A 15818-nucleotide genomic window follows, 5' to 3' on the forward strand; every position below is an offset into this window, starting at 1 on the left:
CATTCAAGGCTTTCCATTTGTCCTTTTTTCTGTGTAAGCTCTCTGCAAGCATTAGAAGCAGTTAGCCCTAGCCACATCCATCGCAATCATCATTGTCACCATAGGGACTAAGTGCTCCAGCCACTTGATTTCCGAAAGCTTTGCCCTCCACTTGTATTTCATTTCAGGCCACCGTGGGTGATAATTTGAGTAATCATCATTCAGTGCATGCCACGCATTACAAGTGTCCTATTTCCCTCTAGAAAAGAGATTGTCATAGATTGCATTCTTTAGGAGGCAGAAGCTAAGCTGAGTTAGGTGTGCAAACGGTTTACTGGAGAATGAAACCTGTAAAGGGAATAAGGAGGCGGTAGAAATAGGCAGAGGCAGTACAGGCAGGCAAGGCCAACCCAAGTGCAGAGTGTGTATTAATTCCACTGAGGACAACTCAGGGTCCCCTACAAGGTGGAAGGGGTCCGATGTAATTAACTTGCCATGAGGTGGCTGGTTAGTGTCCCCCTCAGACACTGGTACTATATAAACGGCTCACTGCTGGTCTCTGCCATTGGCTTCTGGGCACTCAGCAGTGGGAGTAGTTAAATAAGCCTTGGAGAGGTGAAGCCCATGCCACTGGGCCCAGGCATAGCCTCCCTTCCTGGTGGTGGAACCACCTACTACTCATGGACAATTGCACGAGTACTGACTGACTAAGGAGAAAGGTTGGCTTATCTACTGGGCTGGGGGTTTTGGGGTACTTTGGGGGATCACACCCATGGTATGCAGAAGTTCTTGGGCCAGGGATCAAACCCGTGCCACAGCAGTGACAACACCAGATCTTTAACCTGCTAGGCCACCAGGGAATTCTGTTTAGTTTTTTTAATTGAAGTATAGGTGATGTATCCACCTGGCTGTTTTTTAATATCCTTTGCAGCAAATGCCCTTCGGCAGATATTAAAGTGAGACACAAAGACCTGCGCATTTTGAGCCCACTCCCGGGGTCCATCTACACATCTCTTTCACAGACTCCTTTGCCGTTGGTATTCCAGGATTGTTCTTTGTATGCCTCCAATGCACCAAGATACTTGCCACTTCCAAGGGGTCACTGTATGTCCATGTGTGAGGCTTCACCTTTCTCCATCCAAAGTCAATAACCAAGGGTACTGCCCAGTGAATGATTTCCCTTTAGCAGATAGGAGAAAGGGAAAGAGAAATGGGCAAGCATCTCACAGAGCAGGCAAGATGAATGTAATCAGAGAAATGCAAAATAACATCATATTATATATACATTATGCTACCAGATTACCAGCAATTCAAATTTCACTGTCCATATTGGGATACAGCCATGCTCATTCATTTATGTATTGTCTATGGCTGATTTCACACTACAATGGCAGAGTTGTGTAGCTGCCTCAGTATTTATGGCCTACATAGCTAATAATATTTGCTGCCAGCTCCTTTTCTAGACAGTAAAGTTCAAGCAAATTTTAAGTTAGAGTTCCCCTTGTGGCTCAGTAGGTTAAGAACCTGACTGGTACCTATGAGGATGAGGTTTCCATCCCTGGCCTCAATCAGTGGGTTAAGGATCCAGTGTTGCTGCAAGCTGCAGTGTAGATCCCAGATGCAGCTCAGAACCAGTGTTGCTATGGCTATGGCATAGGCTCGGAAACTTCCATATCCTGCAGGTGTGGACCTAAAAAAAAAAGAAAAGAAAAAAGAAAGAGGAAATTTTATGTTAAATTTAAGGTAAGTTAAACAGAATTTCAAACATTCCTTTCTCATTTAGAACATTCTTAGATGCAGCATTCAGGAAACAATAGGGAAAGAATTGGCATCTTTCTACCTGGAAAGATATATAGGAAGAGAGCTGGTTGGGGTGCTGACTTAAAAAGAAAACCAAGGTCAGTGGTTCTCAAACTTTAGTATGCATCAGAATCCCCTGGAGGGCTTGTTAAAAATTCCGACTGGGGGTTCCCGCTATGGCGCAAAGGAATTGGCAGCAGCGAGGACACAGGTTCGATCCCCAGCCTGGCACAGTGGGTTAAAGGATCCCAAGTTGCTGCAGCTGTGGCTCAGCTCTGATCTCTGGCCTGGGAACTCCATGTGCCATGGATGGCAAAAACAAAAAAAACAAAAAAACACATTCTGCTGCGCCCTACCCCAGGGTTTCTGATTCAGTAAGTCTGAGATAAGGCTTGAGAATCTGCATTTCTAGCAAGTTCCCAGGTGATAGTGATGTTGCTGGTCTGGAGGCCACACTTTGAGAACCACTACCTGAAGAGTAAGAAGTGGTTACTAAGCTGAGGTACTTCCGCAACCCCCATCAGAATCACCTAGATCCCTGGCCTCGTAGGGCTTATGTTCAAGTGGATAAGTGATATAATAAACAAATAATGCCATATAAAATAAAGCAGAGCAAGGACATGGAGAGTGATGCGGCATATTATTTAAGACAGGGTGGTTAACTCCGGCCTCTTTAAGAACATAACATGGAACAGAGATTTTTTTTTTTTTTTTTTTTTTTTGGCCGCACCCATGGCATGGGAAGTTCCTGGGCCAGAGATCAAACATACATCACAACAGTGACCAGAGCCACAGTAGTAGACAACACTAGATCCTTAACCCACTGAGCCACCAGGGAATTCCAACAGAGAACTTAGTGAAAGGATAGAGCAAGTTATTAATATGTGAATATTAATGTTAATTCATATTAATATGTGAATGAAGATTATTCCAGGCAGAAAGAACAGTCAGTGATCTTTCTGAACTTGAGACAGGAATGTGCTTGGTATGTGTTCCTGGAGCAATTCAAAGCCAAGAATTTGACTCTGTTCTTTCTGGTTCTTTTTGTTCTTCCTTTCCCAGGGCAATAAGCTTCAGTTTATTCTCTATCACATAAATAGGGTCACATGATACATGCTGTTCTGCAACTTGCATTTTCCCATAATGATAAATCATGAACATTCTTTCATGTCACTACATTTAAGATCAGCCACGTTGCTTAAAAAAGCTGAATATTTTAGTGTAGAAATGTACCTGGGATTTACTTTTTAAAAATCAATGATTTGTAGTATAACTACTTTTTACTGTAGTCTAGTTCTTGGCTATGACCCGGAAAAGGCAGGAGTATGCTATTTCATATGTGTGTGTGTCTACATGTCTGTGTACTCGTTTGTACATTTCTTTATACACTAAAAATTTACAGAGCTCGTACTATGTATTAGGTATTGTGTTATATCCTGAAAACACAGTGATGAACAAAACAGACAGGGTTCTTGCTCTCTTGGACTCTAAGCTCCACTAGGGAAAAATACTATATGATAAATATGTAGGAGTTCCCGTGGTGGTAAAGTGGTAACAAACCTGACTAGTATCCATGAGGATGCAGGTTCAATCCTTGGTCGTGCTCATTGGGTTAAGGATCCGGCGTTAATGGGAGCTGAGGTATAGGTTGCAAATGGGGCTCAGAATTTTGGCCAATGAGCCAAGGTGGAATGTATTAAGCAAATGATGGCCCTCCCCCCATGCACATTGTGTAACATCCTGATCCCCAGAACCCAGGAATATGTTAGGTTACATGGCAAAGGGGAATTAAAGTTGCAGACGGAATTAAGCTTGCTAATCAGTTGACCTTAAAATAGGAAGCCTATAGGAGTTCCCTTGTGGCTCAGCAGGTTAAGGATCCAGCATTGTCACTGCTGTGGCTCAGGTCACTACTCTGGTGTGGGTTTGATCCCTGGCCCAGGAACTTCTACATGCCATGATCATGGCTAAATAAATAATTAAATAAAATAGATATCCAGAGTTCCCACTGTGGCACAATGGAATCAGCAGCATCTCTGCAGTGCTGGGACACAGGTTCAAACCCAGGCCTGGCACGGTGGGTAAGGGATTTGGCATTACCACAGCTGTTGCATAGGTCACAACTGGAGCTCTGATCTGATCCCTGGCTGGGGAACTCTATATGCCAGGGGGTGGCAAAAAAAAAATAGAAAAAAGAAATAAAAAGAAAAAATAATAATGATTTTTAAAAATAGAGAGCCTAGTCTGGGTTATCCAGGCAGGCCCAATGTAATCACAAGAATTCTTAAACGTGGCAGACTGAGGGCACAAGTCGGAGAAGGAGATGTGAAGACAAAAGCAGAAATTAGAGTACTGTGATCCCTGTGATCTATGGCAGAAGGCCACAAACCAAGGAATATCTTCTAGAAGATGGAAAAGGCACGAAAATGGACACTTCCCCTAGAGCCTCCAGAAGGAATGTAACCTTGCTGATACTGATGTTTAGCCCAGTGAGACCCATTCCAGACTTCCAACATCTAGAACTGTAAGATCATAAACATGTGTTGTATTAAGCCTCTGAATTTTCAGAGACTTGTTACAGCAGTCATAGAAAATGAATGCAGGCTTTTTTCCGAGACAGATGTTGTCCCTTCTTCTTATTCCTTACACTTTCCTTGAATGTGGAGCTGTAAAAGTCATCTAGCGTCACTGAGGGAAAGACCAAGAGAACTGCAAAGCCATCAGCCCTGACATTGTTGAGCTGCTGAATAAACCCAACAGCCCCTGACCTCTAGCCTTCTAGTTCTGTGAGAAAAATGAAGTTAGATATTATGTTACATGTAGACAAAAGCATCCCTGAGTGACAAGCAGGTAAAAATAGAAGAGGCTATGAGAGAATGTCACAGAGACATCACCTGAGCATGAAAGGTGTATATACAGTGGATTTCTTTCTTTTCTTTTTTTTTTCTTTTTACCACTGCACCTGTGGCATATGGAAATTCTTGGCCTAGGTGTCGAATCAGAGCTGCAACTGTGACCTACGCCACAGCTTGCAGCAATGATGGATCCTTAACCCACTGAGTGAGGCCAGGGATCAAACCCAAATACTCACAAATATTATGTCGGGTTCTTAACCTGATGAGCCACAATGGGAACTCATGGATTTCTTTTTCATTTTCTGTTCAACATCCAATTCCTCTTCCTATTGTGGGGGAACTCCCCAGTGTGTATAGCCTTGGTAGACTGTAGTACCAAGCCTCCCACTTCAAAGTCTAAAAGAGGAAATCTTCCATCTTTCTGCCCCTTGGCAGCCAGTGCACAGAGGCACATGCTTACCACAACCAGAAAAAGGATACACGTGTATATAAAGAAAACTGTTAATGCCCTTCCCAATATCCCCTAGGCACCCATTGTTTCTGTGTAGGCCAATGACTTCTTATTGCAAACACCTGCGACTCATTGCCTGAGGCTTTTCTGGCCACAGGAGTGTGCTTCACCGGTAGACATCGTGGGCCAGAAGTAGCAGGGAGTTAAAACCCATAGGAGCAATTCTCAATCCATGATGGATAGGAGTGGAGGGAAAATATCTCAGCTTCCTTATTCCCTGGATGGAAAAATTCTGAGGCATGTTCTATTTAGTCTTCCTGAGGTCCCAGTGGAGTCCAGTCCCAGCTGCCCACAGCACTAACTTGCTCATTAACAGACCTTGTACTGTTTTTCACATCTTCCCTATCTCACTTCCCCACCTCCTTGCATAGCTTCCTGGAATTATCTTCCAAAGAAGCCGCTTGCTCTCAAATACTTATCTTGGGCTCTGTTTCATCCAAAGTAAGACAGTAAGACATGATCCTTTGAAGTAGACTTTCAGGATGGGATTCTGGAATTGGATCACTTGTAGAGCATATGAACACAAAGACCTCGTTAGATGTGGTAAGTATGGCGCTGGTCACCTCCAGCAGGATGTAGAATCACAATTGGTAAGACTCTCCCCTATGCTGGATTGAGATAGGATACAAATGGAAGGAAATCCCACTGCTTTGTGCAATAGCTCTAGCACTTGAAATACGGAAACTTTTTAAAAATCAGGGAGTTGGTTTGCAGTTATTAATAGCCATAGAAACCCTCAAAGAAGCAAATGATAGGTTTGATCAGCCAACTAATAAATCGAGGAACAGCATAGAAGCAGAAGGCCTTCATGGGAATTTTTATCTTGTTCCATCTCTTCCAGAAAAGGGCAGTGTCAGATAAAAATCAGGCCCAGATTTGATTGTGAGGGTGGTAGGATTACACGGGAGGATGATGCTTGTCTTCCTCAAGATTGGCTCCCACTTTTGCACATTTCTTCTACAAATAGTTAGGGACAATTCTTAGCATGGCTGAGGCAGGGAAATACTGTTTCTGATATGAGAGAAAAGATACTATTCACTTGGTAGATATGTATTTGTAGGAATCAGGAGAATAAACCCGAGGAAGGGAGTTCCCATTGTGGCTCACCAGTAACAAACCCAACTAGTATCCACGAGGATGCAGGTTCAATCCCTGGCCTCGCTCACTGGGTTAAGGAGCTGGCCTTGCTGCAAGCTGTGCTGTGGGTTGCAGACGTGGCCCAAATCCCACATTGCTGTGGCTGTGGCGTCGGCCAGCAGCTGCAGCTCTGATTTGACCCCTAACTTGGAAACTTCTAGATGCCACACCTTGGCCCTAAAAAAACAAAAAAAAACAAAAAGAGGGGGATGGGTCTTGAAAGTACTGGGCCAGGGAGAACTATAAAGCTGCACATGGGAAAGTATATTGGTATTGGTACACTCTCCCATGACTCAGGATTAACATCCTGGCAAGGACAACTGGAGCCAATCCTAGTATGCTATTGGAATGGCTCCTTGAAACTTGGAAGCAACAAAGCCTATATAGTAAATGAAGTGGAGTTGTTGGAACTGCCTTGACAGGGAACTGAGAGGAGGGCCAAAAGCTCATAGAGGTGAGCAAACCAGTATGCCTTTATTTTTTTTTTTTTTTTTGTCTTTTGTCTTTTTTGTTGTTGTTGCTATTTCTTGGGCCGCTCCCGCGGCATATGGAGGTTCCCAGGCTAGGGGTTGAATCGGAGCTGTAGCCACTGGCCTACGCCAGAGCCACAGCAACGCGGGATCCGAGCCGCGTCTGCAACCTACACCACAGCTCACGGCAACGCCGGATTGTTAACCCACTGAGCAAGGGCAGGGATCGAACCCGCAACCTCATGGTTCCTAGTCGGATTCGTTAACCACTGCGCCACGACGGGAACTCCCCAGTATGCCTTTATTATGTAAGGCCAGAAGATGTACCACTTGAAAATGTCCCCCGATGAGTTCCCATCGTGGCTAAGTGGTAACAAACCCTACTAGGATCCATGAGGATGAGAGTTCAATCCCTGGCCTTGCTGAGTGGGTTAAGGATCCTGCATTGCCATGAGCTGTGGTGTAGGCCTGCAGCTGTAGCTCCAATTTGATCCATAGCCTGGGAACTTCCATATGCCACAGGTGTGGCCCTAAAAAAAAGAAAAGAAAAGAAAATGTCCCCTGGGAGAGACCAGAGGACAATTTTTTGAGAAGGCAATGAGAAATGTGTTACTGACATTGTTGGAAAGCTCCGTGGGCAGCTGTCTTCTGTGGCTCAGAGTTCACGAGAGGGTAGACTGCTATGTAATTAGACTCCCTGGTGTCAATGGGGATGATGGGAGTCTAGACAAGCAGAAGCCAGGTGGCAGCAGTTAACTGTCAGAGTCAAGATGAGTGTAATAACCATAACAGACAGCAGGTCTGGAATGGCAAAGGTGGGGCTGTGACCTGAGAGGGTCTGTAGAGATGGCTAATAAACTGTGGCATCCCAAGGAACATAGATGGAGAGCTGTACTAATTAACTAGGGCTACCATAACAAAATGCCACAGCCATAGCAGCTTAAACAATGGTCATATATTTTCTCACAGTTTTAGAGGCTAGGAGTCCAAGCTCTACTTGTTGGCAAGGAAGTGCCCTTCATGGCTCAGCAGTTAACGAATCCGACTAGGATCCATCAGGATGGGGGTTCGATCCCTGGCCTAGCTCAGTGGGTTGAGGATCTGTCATTGCGGTGAGCTGTGGTATAGGTCAGAGGCAGTTCAGATCCCGTGTTGCTGTGGCCGTGGCGTAGGCTGGCAGCTGTAGCTCCAATTTAACCCCTAGCCTGGGAACTTCCACTTGCCGCATGTGTGGCCCTAAAAAAAAAGCAAAAAAAAAAAAAAAAAGGTTGGCAGGGTCAGTTTCTTCTGAGGCCTCTCTCCTTGGCTTGCAAATGGCTGCCTTCTCACTGTGTCCTCACACGGTTGCCCCTCAGATTGTGTATTGTTGATGTCCTAATTTCTTCTTCTTATAAGGATACTAGTCATACTGGATTTGAGCCTACCCAAATGGTACATGACCTCATCTTATCTCACTTACCTCTTAAAAGGCACTGTCTCCAAATATGTCACACTCTGAAGTTCTGGGGGCTAGGACTTCAACATATGAATTTTGTGGGGATGCTGTTCAGCCCTTAACTGAATTCGACAAGGGTGTTGCTTATAAATCTGCAAAAAAAAAATAAAAATAAACCAAGAACTGTTGAGCAGTAAACTAATGTAAGTTACCACAATGGAAAAATCATAAGTCTTTGCCTAGTTTCCATCCCTAAGCAGGTTCTCAGACCCAGAGCTGATCAAGTAAAGGCCAGGTCCCCTTGAGGAAGGACTCTGCAAATATATACAGTTATGCTTCCAGCAATTCTGTCTCAATAGGACCTAGGCCATTTATTAGTGTCACTCTATAGTAGGGAAGGAGGAATCCCATATTTGGGTTCTGATATTGGGGAACCCAAAGTGCCATCATGGCCCCTGGCCCCAGTTAGAGCAGGAGGTATGGAGGCCTGGTAGGAAATGGAATCCTGGCCCAAGTCTCACAGACAATCCAATGTATCTACACCTATTCTGTGATCATTTTTCTGGTCACTGAGTGTATTATTGGAAGAGACATATCCAGCAGTTAGGAGAACCGTCAAATTATTACCTCACACAACAAGCACAAGCCCTCATGATAGAAATGGCTAAATAGAAGCTTCAGAAACTACCCCCCCCACCCCCCCGCAGCCAAAATAAGAAGTGATGCCACATCCTGGCCAGACTGGTAGTGTGTAGTGCCAGCTTCCTCAATTCCTGTCCAGGTGAGATAACTTTGAGGTGTACACCACAGCCAGCTAGAAATTCCCCGTCATGCTGACCCCCAGTTGCCCACAGCTATACCTGCTCACTAATACACCCTGCACTGGCTTCCATCCTTCCCTGCCCCACTTTTCTACTTCCCTACCAGGGCTTCCTAGAATCACCTCCCCAAGAGATCATTTGAACTCAAATCATTACCTCAGGGTCTAATTCTGGAAAAACCCAACTTAATGCATCACCTCTCTGGCCTCAGGTTTTGCTAAAAAACACACATATAGAGGGGTTTTGTTGTTGTCATTGTTGCTGATTGTTACCCCAGAAAAGATTGTGCCAGGCATACTATCCTGCAATAATCTTTTTTCGTTTCATTGTGCTTTATGGGAATTCTTCCAGGCCCATGAATTGTACATCTAATTAAAATTTTTTTTTGTCTTTTTAGGGCTGCACCTGCGGCATATGAAAGTTCCCAGGCTAGGGGTCGAATCAGAGCTGTAGCCACCAGACTACACCACAGCCACAGCAACACCAGATCCGAGCTGCATCTGACCTACACCACAGCTCATGGCAACACTGGATACTTAACCCACTGAGCAAGGCCAGGGATAGAACCCGCATCCTCATGGATTCTAGTTGAGTTCATTTCCGCTGACCCACAATGGGAACTTCCTCTGATTTTAATAGCTGTGTCATATTCCACAGTATAGATATACCATTCTCCTATAGCTAAACATTCAAGTAGTTTCCAGATTTGCCTCCACAAACAATGCTTCCATAAGCATTCTTAGGCATATAACACCAATGAACCAGTACTGCTATTTACATATAAGAGACTCCAAAATCAAGCATTGCTAGCCCAAAAGGTATGTGTGTATTTTTGCTTCTAAAATCTACCTCCAGATTTCTAACAGGGTATTAGTAACATAGGCCCCACCAGGAAAGTTGAGAGCTACTGTTTCCCTAGTCCTAGATGGCATATGTAGCATACAATGTTGTTATTCTTTTGGTTTTCTTTTTAGGGGCACACCCTCAGCCTATGGAAGTTCCTAGGCTAGGGGTTGAATCGGAGCTGCAGCTGCCAGCCTATACAATTCAGGATACAAGCCACATCTGCAACCTATACTGCAGCTCACGGCAACACCAGATCCTTAACCCACTGAGCAAGGCCTGTGATCAAATCCACATCCTCATGGATACTAGTCAGGTTTGCTACTACTGAGCCACAACAGGAACTCCCACTATGTTTTTCCTAATGTGAATTTCTATTGTTTTAGTTGCGGTAAAAGCTAAGCACACCTGTAAGAGGAAGAAAAAGGAAGAGAGAGAGAGTGGCATACACAAGATTGAGGTTAATTTTTTCTTACATGTCGTCGACCAGTCCAGGCTAGGTAAACACCCTTGCTCCTCCAGGTTATTAGCAACCCATGTTCCTTTCATCTTATTGCCTCTGGGGTGTTGTACTCATCTGCATGGTTGAAACAGAGTTACAGTTATTTCTACATTCCAGTCTGTGGGGAACAAGGTAGAAGAAAAGTTTAGGGTAAGCAAGTTCTTTTTAAGCAACTGAGGGGTACATTGACCGCATCACATCTGTGCGTGTTCCACTGGTGCAAACAATCATGTGACTGCACTTAGCTTCAAAAAACACTGGGAAATGTACTCTCTCAGCCATGTCCTTAGCTAAAACTGAATTTATAAGGAAGAACAGATTTTTTGAAAATAACTGACAAGTCTGCTACACATATTACTTTACTTTCTTATTTTATTGGAGTAGTTAGAACATTCAAAACAATGTGGAATGATAGTGATGCTATATTCTTCTCTCATTCGTGATTTAAGTAAAACTGATTTTATTCAGCATGTCTTCGTCATTTAGTATAATGGTTGCTGTTAAGTTTTGGTAAGCAATCTAAGCAATCTTTATCATATTTAAGTAGTTTATTTTTTATTTCTTTTTTTTTTCTTTTTTGTTGTTGTTGTTGTTGTTACTGTTGCTATTTCTTGGGCCGCTCCCGCGGCATATGGAGGTTCCCAGGCTAGGGGTCTAATCGGAGCTGTAGCCACCGGCCTACGCCAGAGCCACAGCAACTCGGGATCCGAGCCGCGTCTGCAACCTACACCACAGCTCACGGCAACGCCGGATCGTTAACCCACTGAGCAAGGGCAGGGACCGAACCCGCAACCTCATGGTTCCTAGTCGGATTCGTTAACCACTGCGCCACGACGGGAACTCCTATTTCTATTTTACTTTGAATATTTATTAAGAAGGGCTGCTGAATTTTTAAATGGCTTTTCAGTTTCTATTGACACAATACTGTGTTTTAATTGTTTAATGTCATGAATTATGTTGATAGACTTCCTAATGTTGAATTATTTTTGCATTTTTTTTCTTTATATGGCTGTGCCCAGGGCACATAGAAGTTCCTGGGCCAGGGATTGAATCCCAGCTCCAGCTGCAACATCACTGGATCCTTTAACCTACTGCACCGGGTTGAACCCGCACCTCCACAGCAACTGGAGCTGCTGCAGTCAGATTCTTAACCCACTGTGCCACAGTGGGAACTCCCACTTTTGCATTTATGAAATAAACTCTACTTGTTCATGATGTGCTATTCTTTTAACACACTGCTAGATTCCATTAATTATTTTGGATTTTCTACGTGTATAGTTTGTGCAAATATTATCATATTTAATATTACATTACCATACGTAAGGCTAAGCTAGCTTTACAAAATGAATTTCAGATTTTTCCATCTTTTCTGTGGTCTGAGGTCTGGTGCCAGTCCCTGAGCTGTTTGTTACCAATACAAGCACAGAAACTAAGAGGGTTTAAAAAGCATTATTTCTATTTGTCGTCGCTCAGCAGAAATGAATCTGACTAGCATCCATAAGGGCGCAGGTTCGATCCCTGGCCTGCTGAGTGGGTTAAGGATTTGGCATTGTGGCAAGCTGTGGTGTAGGTCACAGACGTGGCTCAGATCTGGTGTTGCAGTAGCTCTGGTGTAGGCTGGCAGCTACAGCTCCAATTCGACCCCTAGCCTGGAAACCTCCATATGCTGTGGGTGTAGGACTTCACATGTGGTTCACAACATATGCTGTGGGTGTAGTCCTAAAAAGACCAAAAAAAAGCATTATAGAAATTTGATATCGATATGACATCCAAGCAGTGATCAGTGGACCTATCAATGAATAATTCATGCAGTTTTTGTAATTATTTTTTGCCCCTATGTTAAGTTCGTTTTGATTATATTTGTTGAAATGTAAAATGTAATTTAGTTTTGATGAACCTTAAAATTTGAAAATTGGGCTTGCTTTGTTTATTATTTTGTTTTTCTAATTATTTTTATTGAATTTTACATAAGTATATATCCACAGTAATTTTAAATTTTAAAAAACTGGCTCTTCATTCAGATTTTTGAAAAACGCTCATCTAGAATAGACAAAATAACATTAAATTATTTGTTTTTTAAAGGTTAGCTAGAACTTAGTTGTAAAACCAACTGGACCTGCTTTCTTTCTATTCGCTTCTATAACTATTGCTCTCTTTGAAGTTTCTATTTCTTGTGTCAATTTTGGTAGTTTATAGTTTGCCAGGAAATCAACCATTTCCTCCATATATTCACGTTCAATATTCTCTTAAAAGTGTTTTACTATCCTATATATCTGTGTGGATTTTTTGTCTACTTTATCATTACTAATTTTTACCCTCTTCCTCCCTTCCTTTCTCTCTTTCTTCATACCTTAGTCTGGCCAGCCAGGAGGGATTTTTTTTTGTTTTTTCTCTTTTTCCCTTTTTTTTTTTTTTTTTTTTTTTTTTAGGGCCGCACCTGCGACCTATGGAAGCTCCCGGGCTAGGGATCAGTCGGAGCCGGCCTAAGCCACAACCAGGGCCACAAGCAGGATCTCAGCCACATCTGCGACCTACGCTGCATCTCAAGGCAACTCCCCAACATCTTGCAGCAAACGGGGATCCCTTAACCTTCCGAGCGAGGCCAGGGATCTAACCCGCATCCTGATGGCTAAGAGCCGGGTTCTTAACTCGCTGAACCACAACGGAACTCCGGAACTCCGGGGAGTTAATTTTATTGGTTCTTTCAAAATAAACCCGGCTTTGGGGGTCAGGCGAGAGTAGGGCGGGCGCAGAGCCCGAGGTCGGGGGTCACTCGGATCGGAGGAAAGGGGGAGGCGAGAGCGGCTGGGTGGACTCAGCCCCGCCAAGAAGAGGCGGTAACTCTGAGGGCCCGAATTAGGCTTTTCCGGGTTTGGGGAAGTCTCGGCGAGGCCCATTTTCCGGGCGTCGCCGCCCCAGATGCTATCTCCTCCTCCTTTGTCGCGGCCTCCCCCTCCCCCTCCCCCTCTTCCTCCGCCCTCCTCCCGCCGGGATCCCGGTGCCTGGTTCCTCCTGATGCCGCTTCTGCCGCTGGATTCGTCCTCCTGCACCATAAACCCAACCCAGCCGAGTGATGCGGCGGTACACAGTGGTACACAGCCGCAGGATCTCAGCTGAATGCACAGCAAGATGGTTGGCTTCCACAGAATCGGTCAACAAAAAGACACGCTGGACTATTACCACACCCGGGGCAGGATAACTTACCGCGGGCTTTTGTTGCTGCCCGGGCTCACGCATCATGTGCCCCTCTGTCTGTGTGCACTTTTCAGTGTGGGTAGCACAGGACTCCTCTTGTTAATCAGATTTCTGGAGAACGGAAGATGAACACAGACAGCATTGACATGCATTGGTCTTATACTGCTAAAGCCATAGCAAGCAGTAAGGACAAGTTTACCATTATTCCTGTGCAGGTTGGAATGAGGCGAAAGAATAAGAATTCAGGTAACTGCAGTAAATATCTAGTGCAGCACTGATCAATAGAAATATAACGTCAGCCATAAATGTAAGCTAAATGTATTTTTTTTTTTTTTTGGTCTTTTTGCCATTTCTTGGGCCGCTCCCGCAGCATATGGAGGTTCCCAGGCTAGGGGTCCAATCGGAGCCATAGCCACCAGTCTACGCCAGGGCCACAGCAACGCGGGATCCGAGCCGCGTCTGCGACCTACACCACAGCTCACAGCAACGCCCGATCGTCAACCCACTGAGCAAGGGCAGGGACGGAACCTGCAACCTCATGGTTCCTATTCGGATTCATCAACCACTGAGCCACGACAGGAACTCCCTAAATGTATTTTAAATGCTCTAAGTCACAGTTAAAAAGTTAAAAGAAACAGGTCAAATAAATCTCAGTATCTTTGCTCCAATATATCAAATATATATATATATCAGTATTTATCAGTATGAAAATTATACTTCACATTCTTCCCTCTTTTTCATACCAAGTCTTTGACATCTTGCATGTATTTACACTTCCAGTACATTTCCAATTGGATTAGCCACATTCCAGGTGCCCAAACGCTGAATGTGGCTAGTGGTCACCGAACTGGACAATGCAGTTTCTTCTGTTTCTTGCATTAGATCAAAGATTCTGAATAGTTACTCTGCTGAATTTCCGGGGGCAGTTTGTGGATCCACTGACTATTTAGAATCTAATCTAGATAAAACATGCAGGAGTACTAACAGAACAATTGGACCCATATATTTTAGCAATTCTTTCAAGAAATTCTTTAATACAATGTGTGGAATATATCCCATGGACTGTCATTAAATGTTATCAAGGAGCTCCAGAAGATTGGAACGACTATGTGCTTTCCCTGTTTGAAGTACAAGCCATCAGTGGAGCCAGTGCAGAAACTGGCAAGAACTCTCAGTGAGTTGGGCATTTGGAGCATTCTGGGTCCCCCGAAACTCTGGGGTGCCATCGCACATCCACACCCCAAGTCCCCCACCAAATACTCCTCTTGATCTTAGGGGACACTGAAACCTTGAACCAACAGAATGTTCCTCTTTTATTTTCTAGTATGGATGGCCCTTTCTTAATTTCAAGTCATTAAAAAGTGGTTCTTTGTTTACAAACAGTGGAAGGAAGCCTGGCATCTAAAGTTTGGCTTTAAAAGATGAGGGATTTAAAGGCTCTACCACGGAAGACAGTCCTTTGAATGCTACTTGTTTTTGTCCCATATATCATTTAACAAATCCAAAAGTCCACTCTGCAGATTTGTGCACATATTCGACTGCAAAACAATTCTGCAAATTGCACACAGAAAAATAAAGCAGACATTTTAATTAATTGAATTAATTTTTTAAAAGCCAGCTTTTGGTTTGGGAATTTATGACGTTTCTTTCCTTGTAATACCTTTTTTTTCTCCTTCTTTCTTTGGCTGCAAAGTAACATGGGATCTCATTTCCCAGACCAGGGATTGAACCCAGGTCACAGCAGTGAAATTCCTAACCACTAGACCAGGAAACTCCTATTAGTACCATATTTTTATTACTCAATGAATTTATTACATTTATAGTTGTACAATGATCATCACAATCCGGTTTTATAGTATTTCCATCCCACACCCCCAGTGCATCCCCCACCCCCCAAACTGTCTCCTTTGGAAACCAGAAGTTTTTCAAAGTCTGTGAGTCAGTATCTGTTCTGCAAAGAAATTCATTGTGTTCTTTTTTCAGATTCCACATGTAAGTGATGGCATTTGATGTTGGTCTCATTGTCTGACTGACTTCACTTAGCGTAATTTCTGGGTCCATCCATGCTGCTAAAAATGCCGTTATTTCGTTCCTTACAATGGCTGAGTAATATTCCATTGTGTTAGTACTATTTTTGTTTACTTTTGTGACAGACATGGAGAGGTGCCCCTCAGACCCCACTTTAAGAAAGGACTAACTGTCCAACTTCAAGGAGTGCCACCAGTTATTTTAGTGCCTTCAAAGCCCACCTCACATTTGAGCTGAGGATC

General features: G+C 43.8%; 1 long non-coding RNA gene across 1 annotated transcript; it reads right to left on the reverse strand.

Annotated features, from left to right (window-relative positions):
• Window positions 1–8210: 8210 nt before the first annotated feature.
• LOC110257776 (uncharacterized) lies at window positions 8211–14112 on the reverse strand. The gene is made up of 3 exons (XR_002340750.2): window positions 13558–14112; window positions 10328–10428; window positions 8211–8339 (listed from the first exon to the last, which is right to left on the reverse strand). It is a non-coding gene; the product is annotated as an uncharacterized LOC110257776 (long non-coding RNA).
• Between the last annotated feature and the right edge of the window lie 1706 nt (window positions 14113–15818).

The sequence above is a fragment of the Sus scrofa genome, chromosome X, assembly GCF_054392235.1.
Source record: "Sus scrofa isolate SSC_HxYL_T2T_F1_AM1 chromosome X, Sscrofa_HxYL_maternal_Yorkshire_Landrace_v2.0, whole genome shotgun sequence".
Lineage (NCBI taxonomy): Eukaryota > Metazoa > Chordata > Mammalia > Artiodactyla > Suidae > Sus > Sus scrofa.